Source organism: Nelumbo lutea, chromosome 7 (genome assembly GCF_056320005.1).
Source record: "Nelumbo lutea isolate HS-2025 chromosome 7, American lotus-T2T, whole genome shotgun sequence".
NCBI lineage: Eukaryota > Viridiplantae > Streptophyta > Magnoliopsida > Proteales > Nelumbonaceae > Nelumbo > Nelumbo lutea.
The window spans coordinates 30,473,904-30,483,664 of NC_142690.1; the positions used below are offsets into that span (position 1 = coordinate 30,473,904).

Consider the following 9,761-nt stretch of genomic DNA (forward strand, 5'->3'; position numbering starts at 1 on the left):
AATCAGAAAACTTGATATCTCAGGCAAATCCACCATGACCCAATCCGTTCCATTTTTATATATTGCATACTAACTACAAGAAGAAAAATAGCTTTTAGCAACAGTTTTGACTGCCGCTAAAAACTTTTCCGGTAGCCAGAAAACTGCCGCTAAAAGAACTGTCTCTAGAAGTTCTAGTGGCAGTCTTACAGATGCTAGTACAAATGCAAAAACTGCTGCTGAAACCATCTTTAGCGTTGGTTTTAAAGCAAACAACTGCCGCTATAAGTTTGGTGCACTTGTTTTTTAGCGGCAGCCATGGACATATTTAGCGGCAGCTGCCACAGCCGCTAAATCTTTTTTTTTTCAAATTTCTTTTTAAATTTGTTCCTGCTTTGCTTCAAATAACATGTTTTGTCTACATTCATCTAAATTAAAATGAAATATAAAAAAACAATACAAATGCAATTTAAAAGTTTATTCTCCATTAGAAATATTTTTCTACACAAAAAAAAAATCAATACATTTCACATATGAAGTCCGCTTTCTTCTCACCCTCTTAGTCCTAATGTTTTTTTTTTTTTGAAAACGCCCTTTGGCATAACCCCAATATGTAATACCAATGTAAAATTTAGATCTTCTCCAAGAGACTAAAAATAGCTTCTAATTTCTACATGGACTCTTCCCCTCAAATTCATTGGACTAGAAGCAACCTCTTTCTTTCTTCCATTTCCCTAGTACATCCTTGACATGCCAATCTGAACTGTGCCCACCTTTCTATGTACAGTTGGTATAGTAGTGGAAGCACCAATCCCACCAAACTGTGATTTTGCCTGTAAAAGGTTCACATCAACAGCAATTCGATCAGCTCCTACTTGTTCTGCTTTGGAAACTTCTCGAGACAATATAGTGAAGCGTTGATGTCAATGGCAATTTCTAGGGTCATCTTGACTACCATGCTGCATTGTGCCGGCTGTGGTTTGGCCTGCAACGAGTCCCTCTCAGCCTCTGCGCCAGAACTTCTTTCTTGCTTTGTGCTAGTCCTGCGGAAAGAATATGGAGGTGGGACAGCCTGAGGTGATCATCCTTGGGTCATAGGCATTTTTAATGCTAATTGCACCTTCGTATGGCATAACTGGTTCCACAACTTTTCTGGGTTTAGCTGAACAGAAGGCCAACATAATTCACACATCCATATTAGCGTACAATACAAACCGCTGGCAAAAGAATTGAAGACAAAATGTGCAGCATGTTTGTACTAACAAAATACAAGCTATGGTAGAATTGGGCCAAGTTTTAGATCGAGTCGGAGTAAATCCCTTGGCATTAACTATCCTTGGTTGTACCCACTAAATAGATACTTTTTACTCATCAATCATTGAAGGAAAGAAAGTATTTTCTCCTGGACCTCCTTCAACTGAAGATCTAAAAATTTTGATGGTTGCCATTATGGAGAATCTCCATAGGAAAGAAATAGTAGGCCACATGTGTTCACAGGAGCACCAGCATTTCACGAATCCAAGTCAAGGGCTCCATAGGATAAATCATCCAAAGAATTAGATTAACCTTTTTCTCATATCTAGAGTGGTACATTAGCATTTAAATTTTCACACTTGCACCTTGTACTGTATTATGGTCGCAGCAAGCAGCAGACCCAGATAATGATTGTTATTGAATTTGTGATGAACAATAATGGTTCCAATATGAACAGTTGAATAGCAGGAAATCATGTGCACATGAGAGAGAGAGAGAGAGAGAACTCCTACCCAATGGAATCTTATGTGGTGCTTGCAAAGTCCTAAGAATACTTCCAGAAACTCCCTCCATATTTTTGGAGCTTTTATTATAGGCCTCTTCTTGGATTTGTCTCTCTCTCAAAGAAGTCAAACTTGTTTGATCCTTGGGGGGAATTTTATTGGAATGGACAACTATTGATCTGAAAAAATAACACACTGGAAAACCACTTATAACCATTTATTTAAAGATACCACTCACATTATCTAATTATTTATGGTATGAAACATCTCTACTTGGAGCAATGGGGAAATGGTTAAAATTGCTCATACATTCTAAAAGTGGCTTGTCAAAAATGAACTCAGCAAAGGAAATTACCTGGGCAGACACTACTAGAAAAATCACCTATAGAGGCTATAAAAAATGCTTCTAAAGACATAAAAAAAAAGCCCCTAAAAAGAATTAGAGGCACTCAAGTGATTGCCTCTAAATGTCTAGCTTCTGAATGTTATAAAGGCACTTGACTGATAATTAGAGGCACATCTTATAAATGCCTCCAAAAATAAGATATTGAGGCACATAATCATGCCTCCAAAGCATTGTCCCTAAAAGGCATTATATAGAGGCATGTATGAATGCCATCAAATGTGAATTTTTAGAGGCATTTAGTTAAATTTGAAACAAATTTATTTGCCTCAAAAAGTAATTTTAAGAATCCGATTTCTGCTTTATAGTAGCACTTCTACTTGCCACTAAAAGTGTTGATTGCTCTTATTTAGAGGCACTTGCATTCGCCTCTAAAGATCATTCAACAAATACCGAGACTTGTCAAACAAACACTTAAAAACTCCAAAATCCCACAACCTCTCTATCAGCTCCTAATCATAAGATGGGACATCTCTCCCTCATGAAAATACAAAGTAAAAAAAATCCCACCAAAGCTCAACCGCATAAGCCACATTCCTGCCATGAGTTGATGATCGTGATGGATAATGGCACTGATCTAAGTCTAAACCACTCTTGTTAACTTAAGCTAGCTGGGTAGCTTACTAGGTTGGTAGATAAAAAGAAATCCTAAAGTTACCATTTTAGTAATTCTAAAGTGCATTTCAAATCATTTCTACAGGGAATTGAAGAGAAGACAAAGAAGTTCAATTCTCACGTCAAACCACTCACAAGGAATTTCAATAAGAGAAGTTTCTTACCTCATGGCCTGGGATTTTCCTTACAAATATCAATATCAAGCACTAATGTAGAAAGATGGGTGGCTAGTGGTGGTAAGCCAACTAATGCAGTGTTTGCACATCATTTGTGTATACCATTCTTTTTCCATTATCTAACAATTTTTTTATTGTTACCAATAAGAAAAGTCACATGTTTCTTACCTCCACATTGCTCTGTGTAGAACCATGACAGACTAGTATGATCCGTTTGCTGGTTTTTCTACCTCAAGAACTCCCTGCTGCTATGGGTGAATTTGGTGTCTGCAACAACACCATTTTAAAATTCATCATTTCCTTGCAGAAAAACCGCATAATTTTGATCAGAAATTGTAAAATCCAAACCAACCAATTTCTTTAATATAAGAAATGACTTCTATAAAATATAAGGACAAACACTAAAGTCTAAATTCACTAAGTTTAACTCATGTTCATGTAGATATCCACAGGTTTGGCCTATATTCAGTCCCCGCTGCTGACATAGATGGTTGAGATACTAACGAACTAGATTCCTACCTTAAGCCATAATTTAATTGAATGATAAAATTTCTATTATCCTGCAGTATTCAGTAGATTCCAAAAATAAAGTCTATTGTCACCAAGACTACTCTGACACAATTCGATCAAAGCTACTCCGACACAATATTTAGTAGATTCCTACCTTCAATCCCCTTATGAAGTCTATTTAATCAGCACATAATTCAATCAAACTAATTTGAGATAAAAGCTACTGCCAAGTTCAGAAACATACATATGCACCATTGGGGTGCTTGATGGGATTGATAAATCTATATCACCACCAGGAGGGCCAGGTTTAGGTTTCTGCCCCTCTTTCAATTAATTAGAAATTGCTGTAAATTCTTCCATGGTTCCCAAAACTTAACACGTGTTAAGTTAAGCCAAGGCTTATCCTTTAATATTTCAAAGTTTACTGATTTTATATTTTGTTCTCTGATTAGAAACTTTTAAGAAAATAACTCTTCATTTTACATATAATATATACCACCCTTCAGTCTGAAACCTATTATCCACAGGCTTGAAATGTAACTTGATGTTACCATACTTCTAATAGAAAATGTAATTTCTGCTTTAAGACAAATTAAAATACAAATTTGGCTTAGAAAATGATAAATCTAGCAAATAATCATAAAATACTGTACACACCTTGGACTTCCCAGTTTGCTTTAGCTTGTCTGCATGCTTTGTCACACTTTGCAAGAAAAGCATGTGCTTAACCGTGCGTTCAAGTAGAGCATCAATGCTACACTGTTCAACCAAATTAAAAGACAAAAGGACAGCATTAATATCATCCATGAAGCTCAACAATGGAAATTACGAATTTAAAATCTCAAAAGTTCGAAATAATTAATTCTTCAAACAAAACCCTGATGAACACGTGACTTGAGATTTGAGAACTCTGAGAAACAATGGCATTGAAGCTGAGAGGACAAATAATTTAAGTAAGGGAAAATCCCGATTAGTACCTTGTACTTTGGGCCTTGTGCCACTTTGGTCCCCAAACTTTAAAATGCGACAATTTAGTACCCGAACTTTCAAAACATGACAGTCCAATACCTGTTGTTAACTATTTGTTAACCAGCCCTTGAGTGGCATTTGAAAAAGACACAAATGCCCTACGAGTGTCATCTAATTTTCTTTATCAACCATCTAAACATTGACAAAAAATTAACAGTCCCAAATCCTTGTCTTTTCCATTCAAGAAAGTTGGGGTCACCAAAATGCCCACTCAAACATGACCACAACTTTCTTGAATAGAAAAGGTAGAGATTTGGGACTGTTAATTTTTTGTCAACGTTTAGATGGTTGATAAAGAAAATTAAATGACACTCAAAGGGCATTTATGTCCTTTTCAAATGCCACTTAATGTCTGGTTAACAACTAGTTAATAGCAGGTACTGGATTGTCATGCTTTGAAAGTTCGAGTACTAATTTGTCGCATTTTAAAGTTCGGGGACCAAAATGGCACTAGGCCCAAAGTACAAGATACTAATCGGGAATTTTCCCTTTTTAACTCAATGGTCAAGTGAGACCATGAGTGCTTGGATTCAAATCTTCACATCCCCAAAAGTATTTTGGGGTTTATTCAAGGCAAGTTTGGTTCCAAGGCAACTTTCACCAAGGTCGGTTCCACCAAGGCCAACCAAGTTCGATTCATCAAGTCAGTTCGAGTAGGGTAAACCCCTAGACCTTGGAACTGACTTGGGTGGGAGTCGGTTACAAGAATTTGGAACCAGACCCTACCTTATAACTGATTTGGTAGGGTCAGTTCAAGGCTGGTTCAAGGTCAATTTCATTTGGTTCTAGGTATAACCTACCCATTTGCTCACCCCTAGCTTAGACCACTAGTTTTTTAATAGCCAAAGTGGCCTTTTCATACTTGAGTAGTGCAACATAAGCATGCTTTTATAATTTTATTCATTGTCTAACAAATTTATCAATTACATTTCTAACATTGTCCATTTTTACCTTAAAGTGGTATTTTCATCATATTTTAAGGGTGAAAATGACCTTTTTAACTATTTATGGTCTAAAGCGATAATTTGGCAAAGTTCAAGGGTTGTTAGAGCCAAAAATCCCATTTATTAAACAAGCAAATATTTATTTAATTTTATATAATTTTTTTAAATTATTAACTTTTTAATAATAATCAAGTAGTGTGAAACTCTCAATGTATTTGTATCTCCTACTTGCATCACCTCAAGTAACAAGTGTGATGTTAAGTGTCTTGCATTTTCATTTGCACTATGCCATATTTGTGAATTAGTTGAAATCAGATTAATAAATCTCTAGATTCACAAATATGGCACAGTGTGAAATATAGTTAAAACCCAAACATGAAAAATTATTGGAACTGCCAAGTGGAATAGATCTCTAGATTCACAAACTTCTTAATAGGCAAATAAAAATACATGTCAGTATTAAATTTTGAATCTAAATATTCAGGATTTAGACAACTATCAAATGCAACAAGGTAATAAAATATGCAAGATTTGTTGTGCAAGCAAAAAAAGAAAAGTAAGAAAGATAGGGAAAAAATAAAAAAAGTGCTTCCATTGAAAGAAAGCCATAACTTAGATGAAACCACAAAGACTGCATATATGAGACCCTTTGACCCTCTGACATCCATACTGGCACTTAAAAAGTATGAATATGCAGAATGTCTCCAAGGACAATTTCTTTCAGTGGCATCTTCCCAAGGATATTCCACATCTCCCAATGCCCATGCCTTAGCATTTTCTGAATCACCTTAGACTAATAAAGGTATCACCTTGAAATATATTTAGAACTTAGGCATTCAAGGACTCCCACATCTATCCCATAAGATCTCTTAAAATCAATTGTAGCACAGAGTCATTGCACACCACCACCATCCCAATCAAAGAAAAAAAAAGGTAGAAAAGAAAAGAAGGCAGCTAGGAAATTTCCAATTAGTACCATTTGACCTTAACTTCCCTATCTCCAATCTTAACAATAACCAACATGAAACATGGGTACCAACAGTCATTCACCATTGATTCATGTTACAATTTCTGGGTCTGTAAGTTTCCAAAGCATAAAATAAAAAGTTAAAAACACAATTTCTGGGTCTGTTAGGTCTCAAAGCATGAAAATAAAGACATATACAAAGAAATGAGGTTGAACACAGTTTGTGGGTCTGTTAGTTGTCAAAGTATGAAATAAAAACACCCAAGAACTCAGAATTCCATAAGAAATGTATAGCTCTAATTATATTTTTCATTCTTAAGAAAATGGAAATAATGTTTGCCATGTTTACATATATAACTTCATTGCCTAATTAGCAAGCTACTCATGTACATTGCATAAATTTATATCAAGAAAACGGATATAGCTTTCTTACCTTATGCAAGACTTCAACACACCAACCACGAACCTACCTCTAAGCCCAAAGATGGAGATGTTCCCTCTTTCTCCTCAACTTAAATCTGAAAGATCACAAAGCAAATAGATTAATATAACAAACAAAAGCATCAAAGTCCAAATTATATCAATTTGGATTAAAATAACAAAACCAGTAATTTGACATTAAACTCTGAAAATACTATATTGCTGAAAACCCAAAATCCAAACTTCCACAAACAAAAGCATCAGAAATTTTAACAAAAAGGAAGATACAGAGAGACAACAAAAGATGAAATCACGTTTCGGCCCTACATCGCTGAAGCCCCTATATACACCCCAACCCGACTTAAACAAAGAAACCCTAAAATCATGATTTCATCTGAATATAAAACAAATGAGAACTAAAACCCTATTCAATTGAACTAAAAATAAATACCGCAAAGCCCTATTTTAAACAACAAATCATCCAAAACATCAAAAAAGGAACAAAAATCAAAATCGACGATGAAATGATCAAACTATTAAAAAGTTTATTGCTTTTGTCTTTTAATAAGCTTTTGTGGAGGGGAGCTAAAAACATTTAAAAGAAAATAGTGAAATTATTATTATTACAAACTAATATAGAAATGTACAATGCAAAATTATCACTTAAAAGAGACAAATTGCATAAGGGGGGAGGAGTAATTGAAACCTACGTCTTTATATGAGAAATGCAGTGGAATTAAATCACAAATAGACACTAACCCGTAATTAATTTAACATACCATCAATCACATAATTGACAATTTGACATGGGCGACTAGTGGATGGATTAGTTAGCCTTCAACCTCCCTCTCCAACACAAACCAACCTAATGCTTCCATTGGCTACCCCTAATGGAAATACATAGATCCAACTAAATGAAATCATAAATTACAAAGGTAGTGGGAATAAAGAAAACTAAGAAATATCAAAGAAAATAAAAGCCAAATATAAATGCCAAGAAATAAAAATACCTTGCAAAAGCACAAATCAAATAAGCAACATATAATTAAATAAAATACCCTACAAAACACAAATCAAATAACCAAGCAAGCAAGAAACAATTTAATAAACCGGAATCAAATAAGCAACAAATAATTAAATAGACAACAAATTAAGGGAAAACATGAACTATACAGAAATAAGAAGCCATTTCTGAAGCATAGACCTAATCATGATCCATGGAGTTAACTTGAGGAACAGAAACCCCAACATGTTAAATATGTAGAAATTGCATAAACAAGGGTTAAAGCAATGACATGTGAAATGAATATACAATAGCAAAATTTCTTAAATTTCCAAACGTTCCAAAATACAAAAAACAGAGGTGAACCAAATGAAAATAATGGTCAAAAAATTTTTTCCTGTACCTATTTAGTAATAGATCAATACGAATAAAACCACGGAACATAGATGTACCATGTAGGAACCCTAGGAAAAAACTAAACAACTGCCAAATCAGAGTGCAAACTACAAAAGAAAAGTTGAAACACCAACTGGAACCAGCAACAACTCTACAATAAGCGTAGCCTGCAATACAAACCAAAAGAGACACTTTATAAAAATGGATAACAAATTAAATCAACAAACAAAAATGGAAATGGAAATTAAATCAGAAATTATAAAGATAGTAGAAGTTAAATCATAAGTTACCAAAGACATTTGTTAGCAAGAAGGTCATCGTCGAGCACTAGTGCTAGTACAAGAAACAAAACCCAGAACCAGCTACAAAACCAAAAATTCAAGTCAAGAAAATTTGAAAAAAATAAACAAACGTGAAAAGGAAAAGTTTCAAAAGAACGTAACCAGATTGAGAAAACAAATAATAATACTAAGAACACAAATGCAACAAATTATGTGAGAAAATCCAACCAAACCCCTACAATACAAAAGCAAATAGTATTACTATCCATTACAATGGAAATCAACCTTTCCACCTCTAGAATAGAGGAAATAGCGTCAGCAAAAACCCCTGCAATCGGAAAACAAAGAGAACCGGCAAGATTAATGGAAAAGCCAAAGAAACCTCTACAATAAAAAAAGCATACAGCAATACTCTTCATGGCACCATAAGCCCAAATCCTCGGAACAAAAATAAAAAACCAGATCTACCAGATTCAAAGTAGCGACGAACCCATTCGCAGTCCTTCACTTTATCAACTGAGCTAAAATCAGGGGAAAAGAGGGTTTCATTTAGGACAAAAAATAAGAAACCCGAACTGCTAGACTTAGGGTTCCTTCGATGGAGAAGGCTACTCAAGCATGCAAATAAGAAATCGCAGAAAAAAGCTAGGAAAGATAGAGGAGGAAAGTGAGGGAAGTGACGAAACATGAAGAGAGATAGAGTGGGAAGAGGAAGCGGAGAAAGAGGGAGAGGGCAGTGGGAAAATGGACAAGGAAGAGAGCGGAGAAAAGTGAAACACGTGTTATTAATATATATATAAATATAACAACACGAGTAATTCCATTTAGCGTACGGAGTCGTATTAATATATATATATAAGATTTGAGAAAAGACTTAAGTTACTGAGAAGACCAATAAATCATTTAAAGAAGAGGTACTTATCTATTCGTTTTACTTAATAAATTTTCTTGTAAGTATTCTGTTGATGAGTTCGGGTTTGAAAACCCAACCAGTAATTAAACATGAAAGACAAAATTAAACAACGAAAGCGTAGAAGGTGGAACTTATAATATTTCTTGGGAAAAGATATTCCGGACGACCTTAATGATTATGCACTATGTCCACTTGTTTTTGTCTATCTTTATATAATTGATTTTATTTGGAAGACGTTAGGTAAGCGTGTGCATTTTTTTGGACCGATTTTCAAAAAAAACGTCCAGACCAGTTTTTCACAAAAAAAACATCTTTATATGTTTGGAAGTATTTTTGTCACATGGGCAGTGAACAGCACTAATGTTATT

General features: G+C 34.7%; 1 long non-coding RNA gene across 18 annotated transcripts; it reads right to left on the reverse strand.

Moving 5' to 3' along the window:
* Nucleotides 1-442: 442 nt before the first annotated feature.
* LOC148845951 (uncharacterized) lies at nt 443-9,258 on the reverse strand. Of its 18 annotated transcripts, none has more exons than XR_016102041.1 (11): nt 8,949-9,258; nt 8,766-8,808; nt 8,490-8,561; nt 8,256-8,366; nt 7,811-7,859; nt 7,580-7,687; nt 6,814-6,898; nt 4,098-4,199; nt 3,099-3,197; nt 1,746-1,915; nt 443-1,141 (listed from the first exon to the last, which is right to left on the reverse strand). It is a non-coding gene; the product is annotated as an uncharacterized LOC148845951 (long non-coding RNA). The 18 variants fall into 18 exon arrangements; XR_016102043.1 differs by having other exon boundaries at nt 1,746-1,931; XR_016102038.1 differs by having other exon boundaries at nt 8,207-8,366; nt 8,949-9,256.
* Between the last annotated feature and the right edge of the window lie 503 nt (nt 9,259-9,761).